We start from the raw sequence: 17,385 nt of genomic DNA on the forward strand, positions 1-17,385 counted from the left end.
AGAGTCTGAGTGCGGTAGGCAGCTTCCCAGCACCGGCGAGTTCGGGCAGAGAGGGCTCCTGTGTCCACCTGCCCCAGGCCTCCTCCTGCTTCCTGGAGCCTGGAGGGAGGCGGGGTGTCTGTTTTTTCAGACTAAGTGGCCATGCGGCTGGCTGGGGGCTGCCCTGAGGGGCGGGCAGGGCATCCCTGCAGTCTGGCTGGGTCCTGGCTCACCTTGTGCCCCCCAGTGCTCTGGTCACTGTTAAATCTAGGAGAGTAGATGTATTGGCATGTGCCTGTGTGGGCAACCACGTGTTGGTATGTACCTGTGTGCACACACACACACTCATATGAACATGCATCTCATGCACACACACAGCGAGTAGTGTTTCCTGTGTATACATACAGACCCATACACACCCATGCACACCACACACGTACACCTACACGCATGCGCACATGGTCACGGACATTTGTATGAGTTTACTGCACAAACACACCTGGTGTGCACACTGCACGTGGGTATAAACACAGGCTGCACGCAGACCCCTTGTCTGTCATGCGTGTGTGTCTGTCACTGCGAGGGGCTGGATGAGGACGGGGTGGCCGCTCCCTCTGCAGCTGCCATGAATCAACGTCCAGGCCAGATACAGGCCATGCTGTGCTTCCCATGGCTCCGGGGAGGTGTGAGGTTCTGCCTGTGAATTTTCAACTGGGCCAAATGGAGACCCACAAAGGGCCCTGGGCTTGGCAGCCAGGTTCTTGGTCCCACGCCCTAACTGTCCAGGGGACCCCACTGCATGCCCGTGTGCCCCAGGCTCCTGTCCTTCCTCAGGCCCCGTCCTCACAGCACCACCGGGCCGCGCGGCACAGTCTGTCTCCCCCGGTCTTTCGGGAACCTTTCAGCCTGTGACAAACCCAGCGTGGCTTCTCTGAGCTGCTCCTGGTGAGTGACTGTCCTGGGGTGGCTCCCACACAGAGCAGCGCGAGTCAGCATCCTCGGCCCTCACCTGCCTCATCCTGTCTCGTCCCGTGTGGTCCCAGGTGACTGCTGGAGCTGGAAGTGGCCATGTGGCCAGCAGAGAGGGCGGGCCTCCTGGCCTGACCCGCCGCCCACACTGCCCTCCTTGCCTTGCCCCAGATCCTCAGCGCGGTGGGGGCCGCGCTCACTCCCTGGCCACGCAGGGAGCCAAAGTGTCACTTAATCAATTAGCAAGTCCTTCCAGCAGCAGGAGGGGGTGTTAGCACAGCCCAGTTTGACTGCCCTGTGTGAGTGGCTGGCAGACAGGCCGAGTCTGGGCCCCCTCCCAGTCATGCCCTCCCGGGGCCCCAACTCCTGGGACCCTGGGAAATCCCTGCGCTGACACCACTCCCACCAGGCTCTGCGGTGCCCTTTGATGGGCAGAGTTGGTGCAGACCTGACCTGAGGGCAGGCGGAAGCAGAGGAGGGACAGCGGGGTGTCTGGAGGGGTGGCCACTGGCTCAGGCGGTACTGGGTTCAAATCCCATCCCTGCCCCGGCAGGCCTCTGATGCCTCACCTGTGATGTGGGACAAACGTCTCCATCTCAAGGGTGTGGCGCGTGCAGCACCAAGCAGAGGCCACACCTCTTAAGAGAACACAGTAGGTGCTGAATAAACACGTCTCCAACGCATGTTTGCTCTGGAGAGCTGCCAGTCTAATGTGTGTGGGGGGAGGGGTGTCTCTGCCCTCAGAGGGCCAGGATGGGACAGGGAACAGCCAGCAGGAGGAGGCGCCAAGGAGGGAGCCTGGGAGCGGGAGGGAGGGAGCCGTGCTGGGGCCGAGCATCACCGGCTGCCATGTCATCGCGGCAAGAACACCCCGCCTCTGAGGACACTGCTGCCGGCACCACCTGCTCCCCCAGGAACGCTCCTAAAGCCCGGCGATGCCCAGGCTGAGGCCCCAACCGACAATGACAGCGAATTAACACAGGGAGTCCCATGAGTTTTAACATGTTTTTGTATTTGTTTAATCAAAAGCTCCCACACGCTTCCTGTCTGTGCCACACCTTCCCCTACCCCTACCCCTGGCCACCACTGTGTGTCCAAAACTATGGTTTTGTCTTTTTGGGGTGTCATGTCAGCGGAGCCACACCACATGCCGCCCCTGAGGCTGGCTCCGTCCCCTCAGCATAACGCCATCGAGACCCACCCGACACGGCCGCATGTGTGAAGTCCGCCCCTTCCTCCTGAGGGGCCCAGTCTGGGTACACGTGCGCCAGCAAACCATGCTCCACGGAAGGACACCGGCTCGCGTCCCACTTGGTGCCATCACTTAGGAGGCTGCTCGTGCACAGGTTCTTGTGAACATGTTTCTGTTCACGCAGAGGGGACCCACAGGGCCCCTAGGACATGCACCATAACTCGCTAAGAACCGCCCACTGTATTCCGAGGTGGCTCTGCCATGTTGCGTTCCCAGGAGCACAGTTCCTGTGGCTCCGTGTGGCCACAGCCCTGGGCAGAGGATGCTTTCGTTTCGGCCGCTCTGGTGGGTGTGACGTGGTATCCCTTATGGTTTGATACTGGGTCTCACTAATGATGTGGACATCCCCCCCCACACTCGTCTATAACCCAGCACCCTCTTGGCTGCCGTGTTTGTCCAAGTCTTTCGCCCTTCCCCTAACTATGTAAAGCAAGGGCAGTCGCAGGGAAGGGGCAGAGTTTGCAGAGCGCCCCCTAGGTTTCCTCCTTCTGGGAATACCTCAATTCCACCTCATCCCTGCAAGGTATTTCCGCGGGCCCTGCCGGCTGGGGCAGCCCCGTCCTTTCGGCCCGTGGAAAATGCTGTTCCACTTCCCTCCGGCCTCCAGGTTCTGATGAGACAGACATGCAGGGTCATTCAGATAATCTCTCCCTTCTAAATCACTTGTTACTTTTCTCGGTCTGCTTTCAAGAGCTTATTCTTTGGCTTTGATTTTTAGCAGTTTGATTCTGGTGTAGCTGCGAATGAGTTTCTTTGGTTCACTGATCTTCTGAAATCTGTAGGTTTGTGCATTTTATAAATCTGGGAAACTTTCAGCCATTCTTTCTTCAGATATTTTTTCTGCTTGGGCCCCAAGTTCATGAATGTTAGACCGTCTGCTGTTACCCCAGAGGCCCTGTCTGTTTCCTGCAGCCTCTGCTCCGCTCCCGTCCATACTGGATAGTTTCTGTTATCTGTGTCCACGTTCACTGCTGTGTCTTCTGCCAACTCCACTCTGCTGTCGAGCTTGCGCCACGAGTGTTTTTATTTTGGTTGTTTCAGTCGCAATGCTTCCGTCTGGTTCTCCTGCGTCTCCTTTCGTGCCGCAGCTGTCCATGTTCTGTTCGCCTCCAGAGCGTTTGCCTTTCCTTGTTGGAACACGTCTACAAGAGCTGCTTCTAAGTCCTGGTCTGGTGATCGCGACGTCTGCGTTCTCTTGCACTGCTCCTGTTTACTGTGTGGTGCCACACACCATGCCTGTTTGATATCCCTGTGTCTTCATGGGCAGATCGTCTCGGACAGTGCCCTGGAAAACTGGAACATTACTTCCTAAGGCTCTGGATGTGTACCGAGTCGGATGGGAGCCTGGCAGCGGGAGGGAGCCGTGCTGGGGCCGAGCATCACCGGCCGCCATGTCTTCATGGCAAGAACACCCCGCCTCTGAGGACACTGCTGCCGGCACCACCTGGTCCCCCAGGAATGCTCCTAAAGCCGGGCGATGCCCAGGCTGAGGCCCCAACCCCAGACAATGACAACGAATTAACACAGGGAGTCCCATGAGTGGTTACTGTTGCTTTAGCCACCAGCCGAGTTGGGTCCAGGCTGAAAGTTCCAGCCCGTCTGATTCCTCCATCAGGTCAGAGTTTAAAGTCTCCAGTGCTACTCAGATCTGTCCTGTGTGAGTGTCCAGCGGCCATCCTGGAATTGGGCAGTGTCTACCCTGTAGCTGATTGGCAGAGTTTTGGTGTGCAATTTGGGGTCCACTCATGCTCAATGTGGGCTGATCTTCAGCAATCACAAACAACTGTGGGGGTCACTCTCCCGAGTCCTTACTCTGTGTCCTCTGGATACTTTCTGTCCCTGGGACCCCACTCTTTGATCCTCTGGACAAAGGCGGGGCTTTCATGAGGACGTGGCTGTGCACTTCCCACAACTGTACCCATATCGGGGCACGTGGAGCAAAGACAGCAAAAGAGGGCACATGCGGCGACATCTGGCCTTCCTGAGAGCAGGTGGCTCGCAGGTGAGGAGGCTGCTCCAGGACTGCTCCTCTGCCTCCCACAGGCCGTGACCTGAGCTCTGAGCAGAAACAAAGGGTCAGTCAGAAGGTGCAGGGGAGGCTGGGCTCCCCAGACAGGGCTGGGGACCTGCGCAGGGCACCTGTCCTCTGACAGCACTGCCTCAGCACCTTGCAAAGTGCTTATGAGAGCCTTGCGGCACGGAGGGGGTCCAACCACACGGTCCTGGTGGGGACACCGTCAATGCACAGGTTCCCAGCCTGGACTGGAGCACAGGTCCTGCCTAGGGTTTCAGGACTGGAGGAAATGTCCTACCTGCAGGGACAGGCCGAGCCCTGACCTCGCTGGACATCCCTCGGACACAGGCTTCAGCTGCAGGGAGGCGCAGGTGGTGGTGGGGACCCCGCTCCTAAACCCAGTGGGAGAGGCAGAGCCCACACTGTGAACCGCTCACAGTGACTCACGCAGCTCCTCCTCACTTTATTTTTATCCCCATCAAGCCCTATAAATACAGCAATGATCACCAAATACAGTCAATATGCCCAACGCCGCCCACCCCCGGCACTGGCCCATAGTTACCAGGGAGAGGCCGGTGAGCAGTACACCCACACGGCCGGGCACCCGGGGCAGAGAGACAGATGCCACTCGGGGAGGGGCGGCAGATCCTGAGCCCAGACCCCCGGGACAGACCCTATGCCCCCTCCCCTTTTGGAGGGCCAGCACCCCCTTCTTTCTTCCCGGTTATGGTGCAAATAAAACAGCGTCCTACACTGGAGCCTCTGGATTTGCTCTCCTGGCAGAGAAGTGGCTGGGAACCGGGCGGAGCTGTGTGCGGTGTCTCCCCACCCCCACGTGTGGCGGGAGGCGGCAGGGTTTCGCTGGTTCCAGCCACTGCTGCCCCAGGGCCTGGGTCAAGGTAACCTGTGGGTGGGCCACCTGAGATGGCTCTAAAATGGTCAGCGGTGGAGGGATGGGCAATGCCATCACGTTTCCTTCACTGAGGAGGAACGGAGGCCCAGAGAGGTACAGCGGCTTGCTCAGGGTCACACAGTAAGGAGGAGGAACAGCCAGTTTGGACCAGGACAAATGCCCCTTTTCTGGGAAAGCTTTTCAACACCCCAGGAATAAGGTGGTGTATCCCCAGGGCCGAGCAGGCTGCCCGACGTTGGAAGAAAAGGTTGTTGAATGAGTAAGTGACGGTGAACAGGACGAAATCAGATCTGGCAAGAGAGGAGGGGGACACTGTGCCAGGCAGCAAGCCTGGGTGGTCAGTGTGGGACAGACAGACACTGTCTCCTCCCTCAGGGACCGAGGACAAGCAGGTTTTGCCATTTTCCAGGACAGTGAAAAAGTCCTTCCCTGGAGATCAGCTAAGGCACTACTGCACAGTACTTTTTCTTTTTTGCCACTCCTGCCTGGCGTTCAATACCTCAGGAGCTGTTCCACCACTGTCTTGAATGGCTGGGGCCAGGCGCCTGCCTGGGTCAGACCCCAGCCCTGTGCTGGGCCTGTGCCAGCCCCTTCCCAGCACACCCCCCTGGTGACATCACCCCTGTGCAGTGACATGAGCCAACGGCGCGCCACCCTCCGGCACAGCCCTTACCAGGCTTGGGCAGGCCTTTGTCAACCCCCCACGGAAGCTTTGGAGAAGACACCCAGGACAGGGTGTCAGCATCACACCCTGGTCAGCATCACACAGCAAAACGGGCAGGTTTGTTGGAGACAAGACCGGGTTAGGTGGGGGAACCATGTGAAAAATAAGCCCCCGAGTCAGCTCAACTGCTTCCTCAATCACTCCTCACGCTCCGGGGGCCAGGCACCCCACTGCCGCCGGGGGGACAGACACATGGCCTGGCCTCGAGGAGCCCGTCCCCCAGTGGGCAGGACCCACACCTGCACGGGCCAGGGCCGTCCCCCGCGACGGTGAGTCTGGGGTGCAGTTAGTCCCAGACACAGGAGGCTGCGGGGCTCAGCCGTCCACGGACACAGCCTGGTGGGGAGACAGTCCCGCTCCCGGCCCCCAGGGCCCTGGCCGAGGCGCGGGGCTGTCCCTGGGGGTGGGGGTGGGGTGCGCCTCCGCCTAGGAGGCCGTTGTCAGAGGGGCCTACGTCCTGCGCGGGCCCCTCTCCGGCCCGGGGGGCTCCTGGTTCGCCCGTGGGGAACGGGCTCAGGGATGACCGTGCGGGGCGCCGGCGTGTGATCCGAGGAAGGGGCGCGGGCACACCTGCGCTGCGGCTGCTCGCGGGGAAGGGCCGCTCGGGCTGCGACCCGGGCACAGGCGCTTGGGCTCCGCTGGCCTCCGGGTCCGGGCGGCGCGCGCTCCGCCTGCTCGGACCCCTGGGGTCGGGATCGGCCCGGGCAGGGGCCCGTTTCTAACAGGCTGTGAGGCCCTGCGCGCTCCTTGTCTAACTTCACCTCCACGTCACTGGTGGGGAGAGCCTGAGGCTCGGCGCTCAGGGTGAGCCCGCCGGCTCCCAGCGCCCGGGAAGGGGCTGCAGCGCCGTGGGAAAGGGCTTTGGGGTCCAGCCGGCCGCCGTCCCAGGCCGCTTCCGGCCGCCCGCGCGGGGCACTCTGGAACTTGTAGTCCCGGGCGCACGCCGTCTGCCGCGCGTCCGCAGCTCGGACGGCCATTGGTTGACGCCAGGAGCCGGGGCCGACGGGAGGGCGGGGCGTGGCCTGCCGGCGTCCAGCCGCTACGGGAGGGGCCGTCGCACGGTGTCTGGGTGCTGGCTCCGCCCCCCGCACCGCCCCTCCCGCGGAGAGCGCACGGAGCGCGCCGGCGAGCTACCCCGGTCCAGGTGAGGCGGCGGCGCGCGGCGGGTCGGCGGCTGGGGCGGGCCGGGAGGGCGCGCTGCCGAGGCGGGGGGCGGGGTGGGCGGAGGGGCGCACAGGGCCCGCGGGGCGGGGCCGCCGTGGGAGGGGCGGGACTGCTCCGCCCCGCCTCCCCGGGGCACCCTGCTGCGGTCCGGCCGAGGGTGCCTGCGCCGGGTCGCCCCCCGCGGCGGCCCTGCGTGCTCCGGGTGCCCGGGCGGTGCGCGCGCTTTCCCCAGGCGCGGCGCCCACCTGTTGGGCCCGAGGGTCGGGCCCGGCCCGGTCCCCTGCGCGTGGGAGCCCGCCTTCGAGGGAAAGCCGGGCCTGCGCGCTCCCCTGCGCGCCTTCCCGCCCTTCCTCCAACTTTCACCGAAACGGTGCCTCCTGGTACCGAGGGCTGGGCCTCGAGGACCTTCCAGGTGATGGGGCTTCGTGCTTCCGCCCGGACGTCCTGTCGGTGGGCCCACATCGCCCCCTGTCCTGGCCCCGGCCTCGCGTGGCACGGAGCCCCGCAGACAGCCTGTGCGCCGGGCGGCAGTCCGGCCGCCACCCCCGGGCGCGCCCTGAGCGGGCGGCTCACCTCCCCCATCCCCTCTCCCTGCGGGCCCCCCACCCCGTCTGAGATCTCAGCTCCTTTCCCTTCCAGCGGCCACGTCCGTTCTGCTCCACCGTCCCTCCCTGCGAAGCAGCGGTCGGGCTGTTGGTCACTGCACCCCCAGCGTGGACAAAACACCAAAGTGAAGGATGTGGGTGAAGTTCGTCAGTACTGGAGGGTTTCAGCCTCTTACAACAGGGCTTTCACGTGGTCCAGCATCACAGGCTGTAGGTCCTGGGGAGGAATCCGGGGCCCCCAAGGCCTGCCAAGGCCAGTGCAGGGCAGGAGCTAAGCCCTCGTTGCAAATGGCTGTGGGAGACTGGCAGATCCCAGAAGGCTTCCTGGAGGAGGTGGGGCTTTCCAACTTATCTCTCTTCCTCTGTCGGCCTGGCTGCCCTAACTGTGTTCAGACAACTCACCTGGGTGCTCGCTCCTCCGCAGGCCCTGAGGTGGGTGCCCAGGCACAGGGACTGCCGTCTGGGGCTCACGGGCTTGGGCTCGGGCAGGCGTTCATAAGCCCCTGGCTCTCCTGCGGGCTGAAGGTCAGGTTCTGGCTCCTGCCTGGCACTTCAGCCACACCTTTCATGGTTTGTGTCATGGGTCCCAGCAGTGCAGGAGTCCTGCGTCCTGCACGTCCACGTGCTTTTTCAGTTGATGCCAGGCCCCCTGCTTGGAATGCCCTCGTCCTCTCAACATCTCTTTGGAAGCCTTCCTGCTCCCTGCCTCCCCTGGGGTGGGTTCACCCACGGTTATGCCCGTGGGGTGTAGGGACCTCTGTCTCGGTCACCCTTGCATCTTGAGCACCCAGCCCAGCGCTGGTAGCCTGGTGGGCACCCAGCGGATTTTGATGAGCGAGTGGACTGGACACATCAGCCGGCAGAGAGGACGTGGGGAGACGCGCCCTGGTCGCCAGGGGTCTGCTCAGTGTGGAGAGCTTGGAGCAGGCAATGGGACTTACCTTCCAGCTGGGGAGAAGACTCAGACGGTGGCCAGGGGTCTGCTGAGCCTGTAGTGACAAGGACCAGGTGCTGGGGGGCCCCGAAGGAGGACTTCCCAGGTGTGGGATCTGTGCTGGGCCGGGCAGCAAAGCAGAGTTTGGCCAGGAAGGGTGTTCTGGGGGCGAGGGCACCGGTCAGATCTGCCAGGCTCTCGCAGCTCCCTGGTGCCGGTGGCTGGGTCTGTGGTGGCGGCAGCAGTGCTGGCTGGGCACAGCTGGGTCTCTCCAGGGACTGGGGCGGCAGACTGCTCGTCACCAGGCCCTGGGCTTCTGCCTCTGGGAGAGCAGAGCAGGCAGTCTCTCGGACCCTGGGAGCCCCAGCCCAGAGCTCCAGCCCAACAAACCTTTCTTGTTTTCTTCAACGATCAGTGGGGGATGGTCTTATTTTGTGCCTCTGGTTTCCTGAGTGGAGGACGGGGCCCCAGCCATGATGGTTAGCACCTTGGTACGGAAACTGCAGCGTCTCAGGTGCAGGATCCTGATCGATGTCCCTTGTCAACAGGGAGGGGTGGCATCAGCCCTATTGCAGAGACGTGGATGCTGTAGCTTAGGGCCTTTGGAGACATTGTTTGCAGGTGTGGGAAGACTTCCCAGGGCACAGCTGCCCCTCTGCTGGGTGACCCTACAGGCTGCCTCACCGCTGCCTTTGCTCCTGCTTGCTCTGCCCAGATGGTGAGGCGTGGCGAGGCACATTGTGTGGTTGCCACCCTCACGACCCCAACCAGGGCCGCACACTGCAACCGACGTATGTGCCCTCAGCGGCAACTGAACCCGGGCCTCTGGTCCATGGGCCGACCGGCCAGGGCGAGGCGTGGCCTGTTTTCGAGGTGAGTCAGTGGGAGTGGAGGAGAACCGGCCATCGGCACCATCTTTGTAACGTCTCCGTGACAGTCACCACTGTTTAGTGACCTCTGGTGTTGCCAGGCACCTGCTAGGTTCCGTGTGTTCCTCAGGCCAGGGCTGAGTAATTTAGCAGAGTCATGGGCATAGGCATCCGTTGGATTCGAACCCAGAACTTCCCGCTCTGCTGCTCTCCGGGAGGACAGGCGTGGAGGAGCTTGCGCAGAGAAAGATGCCTGTGAGTTAGAGGGCGTCGGCATGTTAATATAGGCTGAGTTGTGGACCTCTCCCCTAGCGGGCCGCCGTCCTCATGCGGAGCTTGGCCAGGGCTGGGGCTTCAAGGAGTCCGCTTTGGAAGTGGGAGGGGAGGGCGGCCCTGGTGGAGCTCGGAATTCTGTCCTTGGTAAGGCCAGGGGGCAGGTGGGTAGAATGTGCTCACCTTTGGGCTGTGGCTGGCTCTCCCTGACCTGTGGAAAGGTGTCCGGTCACTGAGTCCGGCATTGTTGGGGTTTCGGAGCCAGGTGCCACGCTCAGGCATTCGTCTGTCTGTCCTTTTGTTTCGAAAGCCAGACCCTGGGTGTGGTCTGAGGGGTTCGAACTGAGCCTCCACTGGCTAGGAAGTTGGGCATTGGGGGGGGGGTGAACAAGAAGGGGGTGAGATGTGTTGGGGAAGGGGGCACCAAAGCTCTGCTCAGGGAACCAGCACTGGCCAGAAGGAGGCGGGGTGCAGCCCCACTCCCTGTGCCCCAGCCACCTTTGGCTGCCCTCCACCGGGGTCTATGATCTGTTCTAGCCAAGTGTTTGGCAAGGGACCTCATTTAAAAACTGGCAGCCCGGAATCAGCCTCCCCACATTACAACAGCCTCTTCCTGGGCTGGCCGCCTCGGAGCCCGGCGGCTCGGTAGCAGCGCTAATGAGGAGCTGGCTCGGCACTTAGGGCTGCCCTCCTCCCCCCATCAGCCACAGCCGAGGTGCTAATGAACCTGAGGACCGCGGGGCGGGTGTGGGGAGGAGGGGTGTGCTGCTGCTGGTCCGGGGTCCACAGAACCTTCAGTTGCTGAGGTTGATGCTCGGTCCCCCGAAGTCCCCTTCACGGTCTGGCTCTTCTCGCCAGGGGCGGCCCTGCAGGCACCGTTCCCTGCCGTGCTCAGCGCGCAGCTCCCTCACTTGGTGTTTGCAGCTCCTTGAGGTTCAGCCTGATCGTCTTTCCAGCCTCTGGTTGACCTGCTGGGCCTGAGCCTGAGCCTGCCCTCGGGTGTCAGCTCTCTGTCCCCAGCCTGCTACGGCCAGGTGCCAGCCCCACCTGGCGAGGAGCCGTGTGGAGCCTGCTGCACCCAACCCCCAGCGGGGCCCCCGGCCTCTGGCTCTGTGGCGCACACAGCACACATGTGCGTGGGGGGAGGCAGGTGTGGGTCGTGATGGGGTGGTGGTCCAAGAGTGGGTGTGGGCATGAGCTGGAGCTCTGTGACTCAGGGACCCCTCCCCCAGCTGGGCCCCCCCGGCCTCTGGCTCTGTGGTGCACATAGGACACATGTGCGTGGGGGGAGGCAGGTGTGGGTCGTGATGGGGTGGTGGTCCAAGAGTGGGTGTGGGCATGAGCTGGAGCTCTGTGACTCAGGGACCCCTCCCCCAGGCCTGGCACCCTGGCCAGCCTCTCCGGTTTGCTCAGTCCTTCAGGAATCCAGGCCCCGGGAGGGCTGCAGACTCACGCAGTCTCGTGTGGCAGGTCCCTTGTGGCCTTGTGGTCACTTGTCTGTGTTGGGCTCCCAGGTACTCCACCCAGACCACCTGTGTCTTTTCTGTCCCTGTGGCCCCAGGACAGGAAGAGCACACAGTAGGTGCTCAGTAAACACTCGTGGAAGTGCGAACTTGCAAATGGAAATAACTGTTGCAGCACCGTCTGCTGGGCTTCTGAGGTGCTGGGGCCACCTCCACATCCCCAGGTGGCCGGCAGAGGTGAGGGGCGCTGATAGGTGGGCCAGCCCTGAGCAGCAGAAGGGAGACAGTGGCTTGGAGAGGCAGTGACCTGCCCTGGGACTCTCCACTGCGGGAGGAGGAGTCTCCCAGGCCTACTGCTCACTGTTTCAGGGTCCAGGTTAGAGAGCTGACAGCACAGGCGCTTGGCAGGTGGGCATGTGGGAGGTGCTGCAGGGGCCCTGGGGAGCATCACCACGTGGCCGGTGACCAGAGCAGGGAGGGGGGGTCGTTTCTTCTCAGCGCACCAGAGGTAACTGTTGACCCAAGGCCTCAAAGCAAGCCCAAGCGGGGCCTGGCAGCGGGCCTGGCTGACAAGCAGGCAGCTGGGCGGTGGGCAGAGCCAGGCCAGAAGCCAGCTTCCTGTGGCTTCCCTGGGTGCGGGGGTTGGCGGGTGTAGCAGGTGCATGGCCAGCATTCTGACTCTTCTCCGTGGTCCATTGGGAGCTCCTGTGAGGGGCCTAGGGTGCCTGCTTGATATGGAGTCCAAGTTGCTATAACAACACTGCAATGCAATGCGTGTCATTGCAACTCCCAGCTGGGCCCTCCCCGGCCTCTGGCTCTGTGGCGCACACAGGACACGTGTGTGGGGGGAGGCAGGTGTGGGTCGTGATGGGGTGGTGGTCCAAGAGTGGGTGTGGGCACGAGCTGGAGCTCTGTGACTCAGGGACCCCTCCCCCAGCTGGGCCCTCCCCGGCCTCTGGCTCTGTGGCACACACAAGCACACATGTGCGTGGGGGGAGGCAGGTGTGGGTCGTGATGGGGTGGTGGTCCAAGAGTGGGTGTGGGCACGAGCCGGAGCTCTGTGACTCAGGGACCCGGCCCCTGGATGGGCACATGCCCAGGTCACTGTGAGGGGGCTGGCCCCAGGCTGCAGTCTCTCCTTCACAAAGGCTGGTGGTCTTTGCTGTGGTGTCCACGGTCTGGCACGTTCTTCATCGGCTCGGGGGCTCTTTGCCCGCAGGCCTGGGGCCCTAGGAGCCCTGTGCCTGGCAGGCCCTCCGGTCCTCGGCCTTGTCCCTTCCCCCAGCACCTTCTCCAGGCACCCAGCCCCGGAGCTCAGGGCCACCCTTGCGGTCTCCGTGCCCCGTGAGGGACAGTGGCAGCCAGTGTTCTTGCGGTCCCACCTGGGGAGCACACTGCTGTGTCTCACTGCTCCGTGACCCCGTAAGGGACAGTGCATGCACACGCTGCGAGGGGTGGACTTTGTTAAGGTGGCACAGCTGGTCAGCGACAGGTTGGGGACGCAGACCTGGTGTCCCCTGCAGGAGAGGTGGAGGAAGGCTGCGGTCTCAGTCCCCTGCTGCTCCTCCCTTCCTCCTAGCGGACACGTTTCCGTTGCTGCCTGGCCCTGGCCTGGTGGGGCGCGAGCCGGACCTCCCGCATTGGGGCCTATCTGTGGTGGTGACACTGAACTCAGGGGGAGGGGTGCTCGGCCGGGGGGCGACGGGGGCGAGGAGCACGTTGCTGTCTTCCCCGTGGTCCAGTGGGGAGGCCAGCGCCAGGTGGCCCGAGGCTGGTTTCTGGGGCTGAGAGCGCAGCAGGGCAGGCCCGGGGGAGGGGCTGCAGCCACCAGGCGGCTTGCTGCCGCCCAGCTCCGGACTCTGACTTTGGGTGAGTCGTTTCCCTTTCTGAGTCTCATCTTAAAAACCGGGGTTTGAGCTAGACCAGGGAACACCTGGCACGGGTGCCTCTGCCCACATGCCCCCACCTGTGGTAGACGTGTATCGGCATCGGGGGTCCCAGACATCCTTTCCATGGGCATCGGGGGTCCCAGACATCCTTTCCATGGGCCACTCCTGTCTTGGTGCCAGGTGTGACCAGTCTGTGGGGCAGCCAGACCTCGGCTGATGTGGTGACCTTCATCCGGGGTTTCCAAGGCACCTGCCTCAAGGTCAAACTTGTGTGGCTAAAGCATTTTGGTGGATGTGTGGGTAGCCGACCATGGAGGGAACTCTGGGTCCAGACCGCATGAGTCTGGCTCAAGGGCTTCTGAACGACTGACTCATGGTGTCCTGGGCCTTCGGGACAGCGGTCTGGGCCGGCAGCGTCACCTGGAAGGGCGTGGGTGGGCCTCAGCGTCACTGCCGCCCACCTCGTCCTCCCTGGGAGCTGCTGTCTCAGCAACACAGCCCGGGCCTCCTGCCTCCCTGGGGCCTTTGAGGCGGGGCTGGTGTTGGGCCCAGGGTGGGGCAGAGCACAGGGCAGTGTTGCTGCAGGTCACTTCCCAGCAGGTGAGCCAAGGCCGCTGTGTGGGGGGAGCTCAGGCAGTGGGTGGCCTAGAAGGGTCAGCTTCTTCCCCCAGCCTCGCCTCCTTTGGGAGCCTCCCAGCCCCCCCCCCCCCACCGGGGGGACATTAGGAATGCAGGGTGTGAGGCCAGTCACGTGTCTTTGGCACATTTCTGGGCATGGCCCACTTCAGGTGTTTGGGCACAACTCCCTCCCCCCTGCAAAGTCCTGTCAGCTTGTTTTGGTCCATGGGGCTGGGAGGGGGATGGGAGAGGACAGGGACTCCAGAGAACAGAATAAGTGGCAGGCCCGGACTCAGGGCTGATGGACATGAGGTCTCAGCCACCGTCTGGCCACCATGTACTCCTGGCCTGGCCCTGGAGCCGGAGGAAGGCTCACCACACAGCTGCTGAGGGGACTGGGGCCAGAGGTGGGGCACCTGCCCTTGTCACATCCATCTCCGAGGCCTGGAGGCCCTCACAGTGGCTGCAGAAGGAGCCAGGTGGCTGCCCAGGAGCGAGACGCTGGCAGGTGCAGCCACCTGTGCCGTCCTCCAGCTCCTCCCTCGAGGGCACCCGTGGGGGACAGGTGGGAGCTGCAGGTGGCCTCGGCCCTTGATGTGCTCGGGCGCCTGGCGGTGGGTGAGTGGCTGTGGCGGCTGTGTGGGGCGCCCAGGTGTGGGCTCCCTTCTTCCTCTTCAACTTGGCAGTTTCATTTTGTCCTAGAAAACAGATTTCTCCCAAGGGCAGGCTTTGGCGAGCAGTGGCTCACACAGTCAGGGTAGTCTGCCCCGTCCTGGGGGTGGGGCCAGGCTGCCACAGGGTCGGGCCGCCCGGGGGGAGCAGACTCAGCCATGCTGCCAGCCTGTCCTTGAAGGACAGGAGGGCTGCACCCTCAGGGCCCTGTCCCGGCCCCGTCCGGCCCTGGAGCCAGGTCACCGAGTCAGCCCGGAGCTATGTCCGGGTGTGCCCTCCTCCTGGCCTAGGGCTTATCCTGGGCAAGGGCTGTGTTGCTGGGGCATTCCCTGGCACCCCCACTTCCTGTGCTGACTTGTGGACAGGATCTGGGCAGCACAAGGACAGGCAGCTCCTTCAGGCTCCTGGGGGTGTGTCCAGGGAAGAGCCCGGCGCCAGCCTGGGGCAGGAGGCCGGAGGAGGCTGGCAGCCCTGGTGGGCTGTCACGGAAGCCATTCAGGAGTAGGTTTCCTTGGGAGCGGACATTGTTCCTGTGACCTCCTTCCAGCAGCTTGGGGCAGGCTGGGCCATTCCTGGGCACCACGGCGGGTCAGTATCCGCCCAGCCCTCTGGCCTGGCCCTGCTGTGACTTCCGCCCGCCAGGCTGCCAGTAGCTCCCACAGCCTTTGTCCAGGGACTCTCCCTCCTTCCTCGCCTGGCTCCGCTGCAGGCTGCAGCCTGCCCTCGCCGGTGGGCACCTTGACCGGGTGAGCGGGAACAGCCGGAGGAAGCAGAGGGCACAGCCCGGGCTTGGGGCACTGGGAGCCTGGGGTCTGGTGTGGCAGCTGAGTGCCCTGTGGCCCCTGGAGGTCTCCCAGCAATCGAGGATGGGCCTGCTGGATTCGACTGTGCCAACCAGGGGCCCCTGAGCCTCAGGCAGGGGGCGCGTGCTGGCGTTTCCTCTTCCCGGGTGGTGCCCCCCGCTGGGCAGCTCAGCAGACACAGGCCGTCCATGTGCTCCGGGCAGCAAAGTGAGGCTGTGTCAGTGCAGGGCGGCAGACCCTCCTCGCTCCCACCTCCTGGCCGAACCTGCTCATGACCCTTTGCTTGCTGCCCCTCCTGTGACCAGGCACATTGTGGGCACTTGGCTGGGAAGGTCCCTGGTTTTGCCTGCGCAGCCTCTGTCACTTCCTCCAGTTGGCCCTGGTCTCTCCTTTGCCCCTGCTGTCCCTCCTGTCTTCCCAGAGTACCCGTCCCTTCTGCCATCAGATTCGGCTGGGCTGCCCCCTTCCTGCTCCTGCTCAGATCCCACAGCCTCCTCTGGGAGCTGCCGGAGCACTCCCAGCCCCCCACCCCAGTTTGCGGCTCCTGCTGCACCCCCAGGTCTCCGTATGCTCCTGTCAGAGCCCTTGGCCTGCACATTCCCACTGGCTCCTGATAAGTGTTCAGGGCTCCGAGGCCAGGCCCAGGCCCATCTCGTGTGCACTGGACACAGCGCCTGTGCACAGTGGGTGTGCGGGGTGTGCGGGGGGTGTCTGCGACTGGGCCCAGTCCTCTTCGGTCCCTGCGCCTGCCTGACCCAGGACAGAGCTGGTGGTTCTCCAGGGCCCTCCAGAGATTCGAGGATGGGCTGGGCCCCCACCGGGATCTTGTCTGCTCGGAGAGACGCGTGTGGGCTGCCCTGCTTCCAGGCTGGTCTGCTAGGTGATGGTCTCACTGCGGTGTTACAGATACGCTTTGATGTTGTGAAATCATAGGTGGGTCGAGTGCAGAGACAAGTGGGTTCTGCGTGGTTAATTACGAAGACGCAGTCATCCCTCGCCACCCTCTCCCTCCCACGTCAGCCACTTCTCACTCCCAAAGCACCTCTTCCCTGAGGAGCCTTCCCCTGCTGCTCGGGACCCCCAGCATCACATGTTTGTACTGACTGCCACACACGTGCGTGCACTCACGCCTCACAGGCTCACGGGCACCCCAGCACAGTGCAGGTGGCGGCGTGTGCTCGGGTGGGTTCCCCCACAGCTGCGCACACGCCGGGAACGGAGCCTCCCTGTCCTGCCAGCTGGTGTCCCCGAGTTCGCAGTTGGCTCTGCCTGCCTCGTGTTCTCTGTACTTTCTGGCCACTTAATCCTCACCCTCCTCTGGGGTCGCCGTCTTATTACCTGCTTCACATCAAGGGCCTAATGTCTCTCCTTCCCCAGGAGGTCTCTAGAACCTTCTGCCGGCCCCACTCTGTCGATTGCCCTCCTGGCCCGGGCAGAGCCTCAGCCCTGGCCCTTTGCCCACCTCCTGCCTCAGCAGCCGCATCTCCCACTTCCTAGATTGTCCCCCTCGAAGAGCACGCCCCGAGTGCTTTCCTGCGAGCAGACCCCAGGTCCCCCGTCTTCCTGGCCCTCAGTGGGGCCTCCTGGGGCCTCCTGCTGGAGCTGCTGGGCCTCCACCTGCTCTCGCCCAGCTGCTTGCTCGGGCGCTGTCCACACCCAGGGTCCTGAAGTCTCGCCAGGTCATGCCCATCCCCGGCCACGTTGGCTCCTGTCAAACTCAGAGGTGTTCATTGCTGGGTATTCGCCTTGACTGTCGCTCGGTTGTAGGAGCTCCTGGCCGATTCTGGGTTTCACTGCGGTTTTCTCCTTTTGTCTGCTTTCTGGGGCACTCCTTCACCTCCTCTCCCCTTCCCCCGAGTTCTTCGCTCTTCCTGCTCGCCCCTGTGTTCCTTTCTCAGTGCTCGTCTGTGTTCTCTGAAAGCCCTTCCGTAGAGTCCATCAAGGTCTCAGCGTGTGCTCTGAGGGTCCCGGGTCCCTGAGGCCCTCCCTCTGCCAGCCGCCCCGTGGGGCCGATTTCTTCGCGTGCTGCACCCAGACGGTGCTGTGCGGGCGGAGTGGAGCGCAGCCTGCCCGGGGACTCACCGAGTGGAAGAACTTACCACGCGCTCTTCTTACCGTGTGGTTCTTTTGAGAAATGGAGTAATTTTCCGTGAAGAGATGTTACTTATGTCAACAGATATTATTGATGGTTATTTTCAAATAAATGAAGTATGTCTTAAAAAGTTCGTTTAAATTTCTAGTGCA

The 17,385-nt window shown here is 63.1% G+C and overlaps 1 protein-coding gene across 1 annotated transcript in view; it reads left to right on the top strand.

Moving 5' to 3' along the window:
• The first annotated feature begins 6,943 nt into the window (after positions 1–6,943).
• Positions 6,944–17,385, top strand: part of TSNARE1 (t-SNARE domain containing 1) — a 75,208-nt gene continuing 64,766 nt past the window's right edge. Inside the window, 1 exon segment of the mRNA XM_036281307.1 lies at positions 6,944–6,995. The gene's annotated coding sequence lies outside the window, so the exon portion shown is untranslated.

This window comes from Molossus molossus, unplaced genomic scaffold (genome assembly GCF_014108415.1).
Source record: "Molossus molossus isolate mMolMol1 unplaced genomic scaffold, mMolMol1.p scaffold_m16_p_33, whole genome shotgun sequence".
NCBI lineage: Eukaryota > Metazoa > Chordata > Mammalia > Chiroptera > Molossidae > Molossus > Molossus molossus.